General features: G+C 42.6%; 1 pseudogene across 1 annotated transcript in view; it reads right to left on the reverse strand.

The window, feature by feature from the left end:
- Positions 1–10,929, reverse strand: part of LOC311136763 (semaphorin-3E-like) — a 69,061-nt pseudogene extending 58,132 nt beyond the window's left edge. The window contains exon 1 of the transcript in view: positions 10,827–10,929. The product of the transcript in view is annotated as a semaphorin-3E-like (transcript). The remainder of the gene's footprint in view (positions 1–10,826) is intronic.
- Between the last annotated feature and the right edge of the window lie 4,147 nt (positions 10,930–15,076).

Consider the following 15,076-nt stretch of genomic DNA (forward strand, 5'->3'; position numbering starts at 1 on the left):
GCTGGCCATGGCAGAACACTGACATTCCTGTCTTGCAGGAAATCACGCACAGAATGAGCTGTATGGCTGGTGGCATTGTCATGCTGGAGGGTCATGTCAGGATGAGCCTGCAGGAAGGGTACCACTTGAGGGAGGAGGATGTCTTCCCTGTAACGCACAGCGTTGAGATTGCCTGCAATGACCACAAGCTCAGTCCAATGATGCTGTGACACACCGCCCCAGTCCATGACAGACGTGGTCTGTCATGGACACGTGGTCTGCCACTGTGAGGACAATCAGCTGTCCGTCCTGTCTCCCTTTAGCGCTGTCTTAGGCGTCTCACAGTACGGACATTGCAAATTATTGCCCTGGCCACATCTGCAGTCCTCATGCCTCCTTGCAGCATGCCTAAGGCACATTCACGCAGATGAGCAAGGACCCTGGGCATATTTATTTTTGTGTTTTTCAGAGTCAGTAGAAAGGCCTCTTTAGTGTCCTAAGTTTTCATAACTGTGACCTTAATTGCCTACCGTCTGTAAGCTGTTAATGTCTTAACAACCATTCCACAGGTGCATGTTCATTAATTGTTTATGGTTAATTGAACAAGCATGGGAAACAGTGTTTAAACCCTTTACAATGAAGATCTGTGAAATTATTTGGATTTTTACAAATTATCTTTGAAAGACAGGGTCCTGAAAAAGAGACATTTCTTTTTTTGCTGAGTATAAGTTTGAAACACTTTTGGATTTGCAAAAAGTCATCAACCAGTAGAGTTTTTATATCATTTCAACCAGCGTTGCAAAGATGTAAATTAGGGTAAAACTTCAACTTAAATACAATGACTTAACCTGACTAACAGGTTGTTACATCAATCTAATTTCAACGTAATCATCAAAACAATGTATATGTTGAAAACTCTACACTGCCCTTTCCCACCTGGACAAAAGGAACACCTACATGAGAATGCTTTTCATTGACTACAGCTCAGCGTTCAACACCATAGTGCCCTCCAAGATCATCACTAAGATAAGAACCCTGGGACTGATCACATCCCTCTGCAACTGGATCCTGGACTTCCTGAAAGGCCGCACCCAGGTGGTGAGGGTAGTTAACAACACATCTGCCATGCTGACCCTCAACACCGTGGCCCCTCAGGGGTGTGTGCTTAGTCCCCTCCTGTACCCCTTGTTCACACACGACTGCGTGGCCACGGACAGCTCCAACACCATCATTAAGTTTGCCGACGACACAACGGTGGTAGGCCTGATCAGATGATGAGACAGCCTATAGGGAGGAGGTCAGAGACCTGGCATTGTGGTGCCAGGAAACAACCTCTCCCTTAACGTGAGCAAGACAAAGGAGCTGATCGTGGACCCTGTAGCTCAGTTGGTAGAGCATGGCGCTTGCAATGCCAGAGTTGTGGGTTTGTTTCACATGGGGGGCCAGTATGAAAATGTATGCACTCACTAACTGTAAGTCACTCTGGATAAGAGTGTCTGCTAAATGACTAAAATGTAAATGTATCATGGTCAACACACCAAGACAGTTGTCAAGAGGGCATGACAACGCTAATTCCGCCTCAGGAGGCTAAAAAGATTTGTCATGGATCCTCAAAAAGTTATACAGCTGCACCATCGAGAGCTGACTGGTTGCATCACCGTTTGGTATGGCAACTGCTCGGCATCTGACCGCAAGGCGCTACAGAGGGTAGTGCGTACGGCCTTCTTTATTCTTATTTTTCTGCACTGACTCTCTTGCACATGCTCGACGTACACTCACTGGACTACACACTCACACATACAGTACTACACACACACACACACACACACACACACACACACACACACACACACACACACACACACACACACACACACACACACACCTATATTAAATATACTGAACAAAAATATATACGCAACATGTCAAGTGTTGGTCCCATGTTTCATGAGCTGAAATAAAAGATCCCCAAAAAATGTAATATGCACAAAAAGCTTATTTCTCTAAAATGTTGTGCACAAATTTGTTTACATCCCTGTTAGTGAGCATCCCTGTTTCTTCTTTGCCAAGATAATCCATCTACCAGACAGGTGTGGCATATCAAGAAGCTGATTAAACAGCATTATCATTACACAGGTGCACCTTGTGCTGGGGACAATAAAAGGCCACTTAAGTGTGCAGTTTTGTCACACAACACAATGCCACAGATGTTTCAAGTTTTGAGGGAGTGTGCAATTGACATGCTGACTGTAGGAATGTCCACCAGAGCTGTTACCAGAGAATTGAATGTTCATTTCTCTACCATAATATTTTTTTAGAGAATTTGGCAGTATGTCCAAACGGCCTCCCAACAGCAGACCACTTCTGATAACCAGGTGGCGAATCGCATCTCTGCATGTCTGGCAGACATATCAGTATGGATGACGGATCACCACCTCAAGCTGAACCTTGGCAAGACGGAGCTGCTCTTCCTCCCGGGGAAGGACTGCCTGTTCCATGATCTCGCCATCACGGTTGACAACTCCGTTGTGTCCTCCTCCCAGAGTGCGAAGAGCCTTGGCGTGACCCTGGACAACACCCTGTCGTTCTCCGCTAACATCAAGGCGGTGACCCGATCCTGTAGGTTCATGCTCTACAACATTCGGAGAGTACGACCCTGCCTTACACAGGAAGCGGCACAGGTCCTAATCCAGGCACTTGTCATCTCCCGTCTGGATTACTGCAACTCGCTGTTGGCTGGGCTCCCTGCCTGTGCCATTAAACCCCTACAACTCATCCAGAATGCCGCAGCCCGTCTGGTGTTCAACCTTCCCAAGTTCTCTCACGTCACCCCGCTCCTCCGCCCACTCCACTGGCTTCCAGTTGAAGCTCGCATCTGTTACAAGACCATGGTGCTTGCCTATGGAGCTGTGAGGGGAACGGCACCTCCGTACCTTCAGGCTCTGATCAGTCCCTACACCCAAACGAGGGCATTGCATTCATCCACCTCTGGCCTGCTGGCTCCCCTTCCTCTGCGGAAGCATAGTTCCCACTCAGCCCAGTCAAAACTGTTCGCTGCTCTGGCACCCCAATGGTGGAACAAGCTCCCTCACGACGCCAGGACAGCGGAGTCACTCAACACCTTCCGGAGACATTTGAAACCCCACCTCTTTAAGGAATACCTGGGATAGGATAAAGTAATCCTTCTATCCCCCCTTACCCCAACCCCCCCCCCAAAATAAAAAATAAAAAAATTAAAAAAAATTAAAATTAAATTAAAATTAAAAAACACATTGTAAAGTGGTTATCCCACTGGCTATAAGGTGAATGAACCAATTTGTAAGTCGCTCTGTATAAGAGCGTCTGCTAAATGACGTAAATGTAAAATGTAAATGTAACCATGCCAGCCCAGGACTTCCACATCCGGCTTCTTCACCTGCGGGATCGCCTGAGACCAGCCATCCAGACAGTTGATGAAACTGAGGAGTATTTATGTCTGTAATAAAGCCCTTTTGTGGGGAAAAATTAATTCTGATTGGCTGGGCCTGGCTCCCCAGTCATGTGAAATCCATAGATTAGGGCCTAATGAATTGATTTAAATTGACTGATTTCCTTATTTTCACACCCTGATCTGTTTCACCTGTCTATGTGATTGTCTCCACCGCCCTCCAGATGTCGCCCATCTTCCCCATTATCCCCAGTGTATTTATACCTGTGTTCTCTGTTTGTCTGTTGCCAGTTTGTTTTATTTCGTCAAGCCTACCAGCGGTTTTCCCCTTGCTCCTGTCTTTTTCAAGTTCCTGTTTTTTTTAGTTTTCCCGGTTTTGACCATTCTGCCTGCCCTGACCCTGAGCCTGCCTGCTGCTCTGTACCTTGTCACACCACCCTGGATTATTGACCTCTGCCTGCCCTGACCCTGAGACTGCCTGCCGTTCTGTACCTTTTGGACTCTGATCTGGATTACTGACCCCTGCCTGCCCTTGACCTGTCGTTTGCCTGCCCCCTGTTTTTGTAATAAACTTTTGTTACTTCGACACTGTCTGCATCTGGGTCTTCTCCTGAAATGTGATACTTATACAATCGTTGACATTGTTGCATGTTGCGTTTATATATTTGTTCACTATATATATTGGGTGGTTGAAATTATGTTGAATTACATATTTGATTAGACATATTTTATTTGACCTTGTTTCAATGTTGATAATACAATGGTATGTTTGAATTGACGTCATTGTTTCAACGTCATGCCATCAACCTAAATAAAGAGATACCAGTATTGAAATAAAATCTTAAGCCAGAGTCCAACGATGCCAGCCTGAACAGTGACACCTACTGGTATGTGAGGGATAACGTACTTCAGTGAGAACGAGTCTACCATCGTGATGCCTTTCTCGATGTACACTGCTTAGCTTTGTAAACAAGCTGTGTTCGTTTCTGCTGAGCTACCATATCAACACATACGGATACTGATCAGATTCCATACTAATTTGCATAGCTATGCTCTACCTTAATAACATTGAATAGTTGAAAATAACTCTAACTTGTTTTACACTTGCTATGTGAAAGTACATTTGGAGTGAGGTTGGGTTTATGTACAGTGAGGGAAAAAAGTATTTGATCCCCTGCTGTTATAAATTGATTTGCATTTCAATGAGGGAAATAAGTATTTGACCCCATCTCAATCAGAAAGATTTCTGGCTCCCAGGTGTCTTTTATACAGGTAACGAGCTGAGATTAGGAGCACACTCTTAAAGGGAGTGCTCCTAATCTCAGTTTGTTACCTGTATAAAAGACACCTGTCCACAGAAGCAATCAATCAATCAGATTCCAAACTCTCCACCATGGCCAAGATCAAAGAGCTCTCCAAGGATGTCAGGGACAAGATTGTAGACCTACACAAGGCTGGAATGGGCTACAAGACCATCGCCAAGCAGCTTGGTGAGAAGGTGACAACAATTGGTGCGATTATTCGCAAATGGAAGAAACACAAAATAACTGTCAATCTCCCTCGGCCTGGGGCTCCATGCAAGATCTCACCTCGTGGAGTTGCAATGATCATGAGAACGGTGAGGAATCAGCCCAGAACTACACGGGAGGATCTTGTCAATGATCTCAAGGCAGCTGGGACCATAGTCACCAAGAAAACAATTGGTAACACACTACGCCGTGAAGGACTGAAATCCTGCAGCGCCCGCAATGTCCCCCTGCTCAAGAAAGTACATATACAGGGCCGTCTGAAGTTTGCCAATGAACATCTGAATGATTCAGAGGAGAACTGGGTGAAAGTGTTGTGGTCAGATGAGACCAAAGCCGAGCTCTTTGGCATCAACTCAACTCGCCGTGTTTGGAGGAGGAATGCTGCCTATGACCCCAAGAACACCATCCCCACCGTCAAACATGGAGGTGGAAACATTATGCTTTGGGGGTGTTTTTCTGCTAAGGGGACAGGACAACTACACCGCATCAAAGGGACGATGGACGGGGCCATGTACCGTCCAATCTTGGGTGAGAACATCCTTCCCTCAGCCAGGGTATTGAAAATGGGTCGTGGATGGGTATTCCAGCATGACAATGACCCAAATCACACGGCCAAGGCAACAAAGGAGTGGCTCAAGAAGAAGCACATTAAGGTCCTGGAGTGGCCTAGCCAGTCTCCAGACCTTAATCCCATAGAAAGGGAGCTGAAGGTTCGAGTTGCCAAATGTCAGCCTCGAAACCTTAATGACTTGGAGAAGATCTGCAAAGAGGAGTGGAACAAAATCCCTCCTGAGATGTGTGCAAACCTGGTGGCCAACTACAAGAAACGTCTGACCTCTGTGATTGCCAACAAGGGTTTTGCCACCAAGTACTAAGTCATGTTTTGCAGAGGGGTCAAATACTTATTTCCCTCATTAAAATGCAATCAATTTATAACATTTTTGACATGCGTTTTTCTGGATTTTGTTGTTGTTATTCTGTCTCTCACTGTTCAAATAAACCTACCATTAAAATTATAGACTGATCATGACTTTGTCAGTGGGCAAACGTACAAAATCAGCAGGGGATCAAATACTTTTTTCCCTCACTGCACATTGACATCTGATTTGCCAAAAGGACACCATCATTTCAATGTGTAGTTAGGTATACTATCTAGCTGCTAACTTTGGACTATTTATGCAGCTTTAATGATTCCATCCATTTGTTGTTGCCTTATTCGCTGGAGAGGCTAAACCAGGGCCTGTGGATGATTACCTGAGTGATATCCTATCTGAAATGAAGGTGCTCCTGATTGAAAGTATCAAGCTGAGAAATTGACATAACCATGTCACAATCAAAGCTTTTCTTTGTGATGCACCACTGCGAGCCATGCTAAAATGCTTCAAATCCCATAGGGGATATTTTGCATGAGAAAGATGTCAGATTAAAGGCTCTTGGAACGGAAGGGTAGTGTTGCACTCTGAGGGGACATATCCAGAGAGAAATTGGGAATTCAATAACTTGGCCTACATGGCTGCCATCAGGTAGCTACATCTCCATTGATAGATGCTGGAGTTTCTTGTATTTCAGGGTTTCCATTAGATTATATGCATATGGTGTGCTTGGGTGTCATGAGGAGGATGTTGATTTGCCTTAAACATGGCCCTAGAACATGCAGACGGTCTTCCTCTCAGAACAAAGTTGTCAGAGGCTTTCAAGGCTTATTGGCAAAATAATTTGCCCTACAACCTCGGTAACTGACAGAACTTGACTGATGCGAGCCCACTGAGTACAGGCAGTTTTTGCTCTACATGGGTCCCATGGTATTAAACATATGTTTCCAAAAAGGTCTATCACCACTTTATGTCCCTCAGTGTAGCCATGTCAATTTTGCTGGATTCAGTTGTTGACAGGAGGAGGCATCACCTTGATTATGCCAAACTGCTGCTGATGCACTTTGTTGAGATGAGCAAGTATGTCTATGGTGATACATGATCTCACTCACTTGGCAGATGTTGCATTTCACATCTGCTCACTCAATGACATTAATTGTGTTGAGTTTGAGAACCATTTGCAGGGGCTTAAACGTGACATCAAAAGTCCATCATAATCCATTGGTACAAGTGACGAGGCGACTGTCTGAATCAAGCCAAGAGAAATATACTTCAAAGAACATCCAACCATACATCAAGAATAACGTGAGATGGTTGCTTCCTCCTCCAGGACAAGTATGCATTTTTCAAAGACATAAGAGACAATGGAAACATTGTCTGTGATGTCATTCACCATACTCAAACTGACAACTTCTTCATTCTTACATGTGACTCCAAAGACCAAGTATCTCAAATATCCGCAAATGCAAAAGAGAAATCATTTCTCTCGATGAACTCATCAGCAAGGCTGTGTCTGCCCTATCATAGGAAATACAAAGTTATGCCTCTTTTGCACAGTTTTGCCAAGTAAGATCAGATCTATTGGAATGGTTTGGTTTGCAATTATGGCTTAATAATATTGTAAAAAGCCAGTATGAGTGTTTGCGCTCAGGCTTGAATGAAAGGGGGCCGATGTGTGGGAGAAAAAATATCTGTAGAGTTCAAAAAGTACTCGCACTCAAAACAATGAAAAGGAATAACCCAAGGAGGCCGAGACGCAAAAATAATATAATGAATTTAATCTATGTTTAAAAGAATACAAAAAGTGAAAGTGCAAGATGCTACATAAAAATAAAAAAGGAACGAGTATACGTTTCGGCATCAGTGCCGTACAAACAAATTAAGAAGACACGTACTTAAGACACACCTGCTGTGCGTAACTGGTGCAACAGGTGCAAGCAAACAGTTGATATTAACGAATAATAGTAATGAATACACAGAAGAGTATAAAAAATTGACAATTCAAATGTCACATATAATAGCAAAGAGACAACAGTCTGGGCTACTTAACAATATCAGAAGCAATAGATTAAATGTGATATTTGAATCGTCCATTTTTGATATTCTTCTATATATTCCTTGTTGTTGACTCCCTATTCGCCGTTATTTTACACTTGAATGTGTTATTTTTGTACCCAACCCCCGACTAAAATCTGCTCCGAAGCACCAGAAAGCCAGTGACACTAAGAAGCAAAAGGCTAAAACGTCCTGCAAGCCACCAAATATTGGTGGTAAGGGGAAATGGGAAACTAAAACTCCACTCAAGCCACCAAATATTGGTGGTAAGGGGAAATGGGAAACTAAAACGCTGTGCAAGCCACCAAGCAATTATAGTGAGAGGACCCTTCACAACGTAAGCCAACCCCTTATTCTCATTCTTGATTGATGTATTTAGGAAAGGTATTCTAATTTTACCAAGAATTGCAATTACGTTGTCCAATATTTTCATGCTCCAGGGATAGGTCATGTGGGAGACTGTCTCCTTCTGCCTCATCAGATGAGAGATCCCCCTCACCAAAGCGCTGCAAAGGATCAGACCCTTTTCCTAAGCCGGAAGCAAGTATGACACATTTTAATTTTTAAACAATTTTTTGTGATATTGAAATTAGGCTGTTTATATTTGGAAGTGAACAAATGTAAAACTACTTTCAGAATTTCAAGAGTCCTATGTCTCCTTTGTGAGTCCGGTTGAGGAATTCGACTTCAACCTGAACGAGACGGAGGAAGATTTACTAAAGATGGAAGAGCAACTAATGGAGAATGATTTTTGAAAATATATGGTGAGAAATTAAATGTTTCATTGGTATGACTTGAATGACATATTGCCATGTAGTACTGGATGGGCCAATGAGTAAAGGGATGACAGTTCTTAAGTTAAAAGCATGAAAGCCTGTTCCGACAGTGCCTTAAAAAAAATATGTAATTTGTGTTTCCAGAAGCCTGTGCCGGAAATGCATTTTTGGGCTTATTTATTTATGTTTTTAGCTTGTAAATCTATTTTGTGGTGCAATATATATATTTTTTCAAGCATTATTGACTTCGACCCAAAAAAAATGCATTACAGTTTTTACATGGACAAAGGTTTACCCAATGCTTTTCCAAGTTACTGCTCTAATTGTGTTACACAGAATGACAATAGCCAACAGTAGTATAGACCCTAAGTCTGGAAGATACATTTTGCAGCATGAGTAGAAATGTATCGTGGGTGCTTTTCAAGAACGTTCAACATCAGAAAGGTCCTGGTTGATACCGTTTGTTTTCCTATTCTTAGCTCAGGCTCTTATCCTTGTTTAATGTAAAGAAGCCAAGTACTTCTAAACATCGAATCAACACACTTCATGTATTGGTGTTAATCCCCGTTGAATTCATGGTGTGTTTTTGGCAAATCAGATCATAATGTGTTCTTAACCTCACGCCAATATTTAAATGTAGTTGATTATTAGCCAAGTATAATAATCAACTATAGTACTGAAATAAAATAACTGTTGGCTGTCTTTTTGAGTGGGTGAATAAAGGTTGAAATCTCATTGATCAACATCTCAACCAAATATTACCAGAACCCAGTGGGTTATTACTATTATTGCTGTGGCGTTTATGATTGAACACATCAGCAAAGCTCAACACTCAGCAAGGGTCTCTGTCAATATACCAGCCTATCACGCTCCACTAACCAAACAAACCTTACTCTCTCCCTCTCTGTTGCTCTCCTTTCTCTCCTTTTCTCTCAATTTCTTCTCTCGCTCTTCTCTCTTTCCTTCCCTGCCTCCCTTCCTCTAATTATTTTTTCCTCACTTTTTCAATTATTCCTCATCTTTCTACCTCTCATTTCCTCCTCTCTCTCTTCTCTTTCCTTCTCCTGCCTCCATCTATATAATAAGGTAATTCACTGTGAGATGTTATCTAAACCAGCATGGTGATAAGAGGGAAAATATTGCTGTTAAAGACAAGCCACAGCCAGGCACAGTGAGCCCTCATAGCGGGGTGCCATGTGGATATACCATGCTGTTCCACTCCCAGTACTAACTCATGCCTCTGCCCCTTACACATATACAATTTATTGACCATGAAAATTCCACACGTACTCTCAACCATGGCCGACACTTTTTTTATGTGGAATTATCTGCGCTACTGTTGCTATAGAGCTTAAAGTAACAGTGGAGAGAGAAGAGATGTTGTGTTTACTACAGATTGTTATCTACAAAGTCAGAGCCTCATAATCCCTAAAATATACTCTTTAAATAAGCAGACGAGATAACACACACACACTCACACACAATGGACGCACGCATGCAGACACACACACCAGTGCATACACACCACTATGCCCTCAGCAGTGTTCCCCTCTCTCAACCCACCAGTATAACAGTAGAGAAAGCCAGATTGTGGAATGTCAACCACTGTGGCCTGAGGAAGAAAGCAATCCTTTAGATAACAACAAGAAAAAGAAAACACTCTTTAACATGAACCCAGGACAGTCAGTGAGAAAACACACACTTCACTACACACACTTCACTATGTCATATCTGAGGTTAAACCCTCTCACATTGAGTCATCTTTATACTCATTGACAGTTTCTCACAGCATAGACTGTGTGGGTCTTAGATAACAATGGATAACAATACTGAACGTATAGGGGCAAACACAAGCAATTGAGGAGAGCAATAACTTATTTCAGCAGGTTGCATCATGTTTTCCCACCATATCTAATTTGTTCCTATCAACATACACTATTGATCAGCTTGTCCGCACGGCAAATGGATGTCATGGAAAGTTCAGGGGTTGTGTAGAAGTGTATACATGTCATATTTTCACTGACACACCTGTCTGATTCTCAATGTACTGTGACATAGCTGGAACAAGAATGGTAGTTTCCATAAAGCATGCTTTGACTAGATAGGACTTTAGTGTACATTGCATGAATATGTAATTAATGCTGATGCTTAGCCAATGTGTGCACACACTCCAGTGCCTGATGCCTACCTTTATGGGAAAGTCGTATCCTGGGGTAGACACTCTGGGCTGAGTGTGCTGAGCTCCACAGGAAAACACACATCATCAGAAACACACTCCTCACACACTCCATCCTGACACACACTCACACTCACTCACACACACACACACACACACACACACACACACACACACACACACACACACACACACACACACACACACACACACACACACACACTACACACGGTCACTAAGCAGGGAGTAAGCCAATCCAGAGTGAATCACCACTTAAGTCCAAGGGAAGAGTAGGAAATATCCAACAGGGAGAGTCCAGGTTCTATGACCAGGGTCTGTTATATTGAATCAGATATGCAGTATCATCATCCAACTACCCTCTGTAGGAAAAGGCAGTAATCCAGTCTCTGACCACAAGTAACTCACAATCCACTGTGTCCTTCAACTGCACTCCTAAAGCTTCTACTGTTCTGTGTCAGTCTGTAGGGACATCTGCAGTCTTGTGTCACTCTTTATGAGGGGAGATCCTATACGACTACTATTTTCTGAATGAGAGGGTGTGAGGAATGCAGCTCTTAAAACCAACTGTTTCAGGTGAGAGAGAGAGCACTCCAGCTGTTACAGTGATGGCTGCATGACCACTGCTGCTCTCCATCCGTCTGTCCGACTCTATTTGTCTCTACAGTATGTCTGTCCTTCTTGTGGTAGGGATGTTGTATCTTCTTTCTGCCTGAGCAAATGAAGGAAAAATTATACTGTTGCTAGTCTTTCCAAAGTGTTGCTGTATGTTCTGTCCTTCTGTCTAAGGCAGCACTGCGGTATCGTCTGCTTGTCTTCTTTCAGGATCCAACAGAGGCAGTGTCTTTCTGGCTGCTAGCCCATGAGAAGCAGGAGAGGCAGAGAGGAAAGGGAGACTCGTGCCGGGCGTGTGATCTCTGCTCTGAGAGGGAGGAGATTGTCTCTCACGTTCTCTCTCTCTCTCTCTCTTGTGTTCTCTCTTTCGCAATCTCTCTCTCCTCGCTGAACAGGCAGGGATGATCTAAACAACTGTGCTTACTAGTGTGAACTGCTTCCACTGCTCAGAACAGAGGATACATACCAGAATGTGTGTGTGTGTCATTAATTCCTTCGCCTGCTCATGGCTGGCTTTTGATCCCGGCTAATGAGAATAAATATCTCTCTACCATTAGCTACCCCCCCTCCCTCTCTCTCTCTCTCTCTCTCTCTCTCTCTCTCTCTCTCTCTCTCTCTCTCTGACAGCTGAAGTGCAGTCTGCTGTGTGTCTCTAAGGCTCAGCCTCTCCCCCGCTCACTCCAAGAAATACTGCCCTTCACCGCGCTGCAGTGCACCACACATCACAGCCGGTCACCTCTCTCTTCCTCTCCTTCCTCTCTCCCTGTCCTCCTCCACTCCTTACTCAATCCTCTACCACCCTTCTCCTGCAGCATTAACATGTACCAGAGACAAAGTTTATCCAGCCTCTTTACTTTCTCCCTTTTATTTTCTCTCCCTCTCTCTCTTTCTTTTTCCCTCTATGTCCCCTATTTCTCACTCTTCATTTGCTTTTTATAAAAAATGGTACTCTCACTTGCCACTTTCCTTCTCTCCTATTATCTCCCTTGTATCTCTTGTATTTTCCCTTCCTCTCTCATTCCCTCCCTCTATCGCTCTCTCTCCCTTCTCCCCCTCTTCTCTCTCATCTGTCTGAGGCCTTGTTATTAGTGTGTACTCTTCTCCAGAAGATCCTGCTGTTACGGTCTGTTCTTTCTCCATTGTGTGTGTGTGTGTGTGTGTTTGTGTGTGTGTGTGTGTGTTTCTGTAGCCCGTAACAGATATTGTCAACACTCCTTAGTATGTTTATAAAATTATAACAGTGAACAAAGCTATAGCTCTTTGGAGTCCCCTTTCCTTCAGTTTTTTTCTCTTTTTCCATTTTCTTCAAAGAGACATTCATTTCTCTGATTCTGATTATCTCCAGTCACATGGACGGGATAGAATTCCTATCTATTTGAAACGTTCCGGTTATTTTACTCACTGCATTTTGTGCATGTGATGAACGTGTTGTGTGTGTGTGTGTGTTAAGAACACATTCTTATTTACAATGACGGCAAGAGGCAAAATGCTACAGACGAGAAAGAAAGAGAAATAATAGAAAAGTAATAACACACAATAATAAAAGTAATAATAAATACACAATGAGTAACAATAACTCGGCTAATTGTAAATAGACAGTATGTAGGGATAAAGTGACTAGGCAACAGGATAGATAATAAACAGTAGCAGCAGCGTATGTGATGAGTCAAAAAAGTGAGTGCAAAAAGGGTCAGTACAGATAGTCCAGGTATCTATTTGGTTAACTATTTAACTAACTATTTAGCAGTCTTATGGCTTGGGGGTAGAAGCTGTTCAGCAGACAGACATTGGAAACAAAGCACAACAAGACAAGAGAGACACCACCACACTACATGAAGGGAGACCTATGACAACAACACAACAAGGCACAAGCATTAATGAGGGCAGACAACAGCACAAGGGACAAAGTAGGCAGAAACAAAGCACATCATGACAAGAAGGTATATCACAACGCTACATAATGGGAGACCCACGGCAACAATGCAAAACATGGCAGACCACAATAAAAAAATCATAGCTCTACTGAATAGACAAATAAACAACGAGGCAACAATAATAGCAAACAGACACCACAGTCAGAAGCCTACGTTATTGGTTCGCATAACAGCTACAAAATAACAGCTACAACTGTCAGTGAACTTGTCCATGAGTCCTTAAAAGCTGAGACAGAGAAAAACCTTCCAGTTTAAGTGTTTTTTGTAGATTGTTCCAGTCTCTAGCTGCAGTGTGTGTATGGGTGGGGTGTGTGTGTGTGTATGTGATGAAAATGTCACCTTGACAACATTATTATTATTCTCTAGCTGTGTGATTGGTATGCAATTTAGAAGACATCTGATACTGCTCAGGCTTAGCAGAGTATAAAGTTGTAATATGATGTTTCTCTGATTTTTGAAATATGTTTGATGTCATTGATGTCATAGTCCTCTAATTTCAGCCCTTCGCATATAGGAATGTTGATTTTATTACACATTATGTGCAGGATAAGCGTAAAAGGCAGGAAATAGGACCGCATCTCAAAAGAGACCAATCACTTGCTTCATAAGTTCATAGAGAAAGAGGGCGATAGAGAAAGAGAGAGAGAACAAGAGAGAGAGAGAACGAGAGAGAGAGAACAAGAGAGAGAGAACAAGAGCGAGAGAGACAGATAGATATATAGAGAGAGAGAGTGAAAGAGAGAGAGACAGATAGATAGATAGATAGATAGATAGATAGATAGATAGATAGATAGATAGATAGATAGATAGATAGATAGATAGATAGATAGATAGATAGATAGATAGATAGATAGATAGATAGATAGATAGATAGATAGATAGATAGATAGATAGATAGATAGATAGATAGATAGATAGATAGATAGATAGATAGAACAAGAGAGAGAGAACAAGCGCGAGAGAGACCGATAGATAGATAGATAGATAGATAGATAGATAGATAGATAGATAGATAGATAGATAGATAGATAGATAGATAGATAGATAGATAGATAGATAGATAGATAGATAGATAGATAGATAGATAGATAGATAGATAGATAGAGAGAGAGTGAAAGAGAGAGAGAGAGGGAGAGAGAGAGGGAGACAGATAGATAGAGAAAGAAAGATTGAAGGAGAGAAAGCGGTTGACAGATATTGAGTATCCATCAGACAGAGAGGATCATGAAATGGCGCTGGAGAGGATGGCTGCCGTTTTACAGCCGTCTAACCAATTCTACTATTATGTGTGTTTTTTGGCGTTATTTGTAATTTTGTCTGTACATAATGTTTCTGCCACCGTCTGTTATGACCAAAAAGAGCTTCTGGATATCAGGACAGCGATTACTCACCTCGTAATGGACGAAGATTTTTTCTTAAATGAGTCGGACGCGAAGGATATCCTACAGACACCCAACAAGGCCCAAATCCCCGTCATTTGCATGAGAAAGAGACAGAGATATCGTGGACGTAGGTCGGGGTGCCTTGTAAGAATCTCACGGCGAGCGAGTAAACTGCCTCTTCCATCAATCCTATTAGCCAATGTTCAATAATTTGAAAATAAGGTAGACGACCTAAGATTACGGTTATCCTACCAACGGGACATTAAAAACTGTAATATCTTATGTTTCACCGAGTCGTGGCTGAACGACGACA

The sequence above is a fragment of the Coregonus lavaretus genome (genome assembly GCF_964263955.1).
Source record: "Coregonus lavaretus genome assembly, chromosome: 11".
NCBI lineage: Eukaryota > Metazoa > Chordata > Actinopteri > Salmoniformes > Salmonidae > Coregonus > Coregonus lavaretus.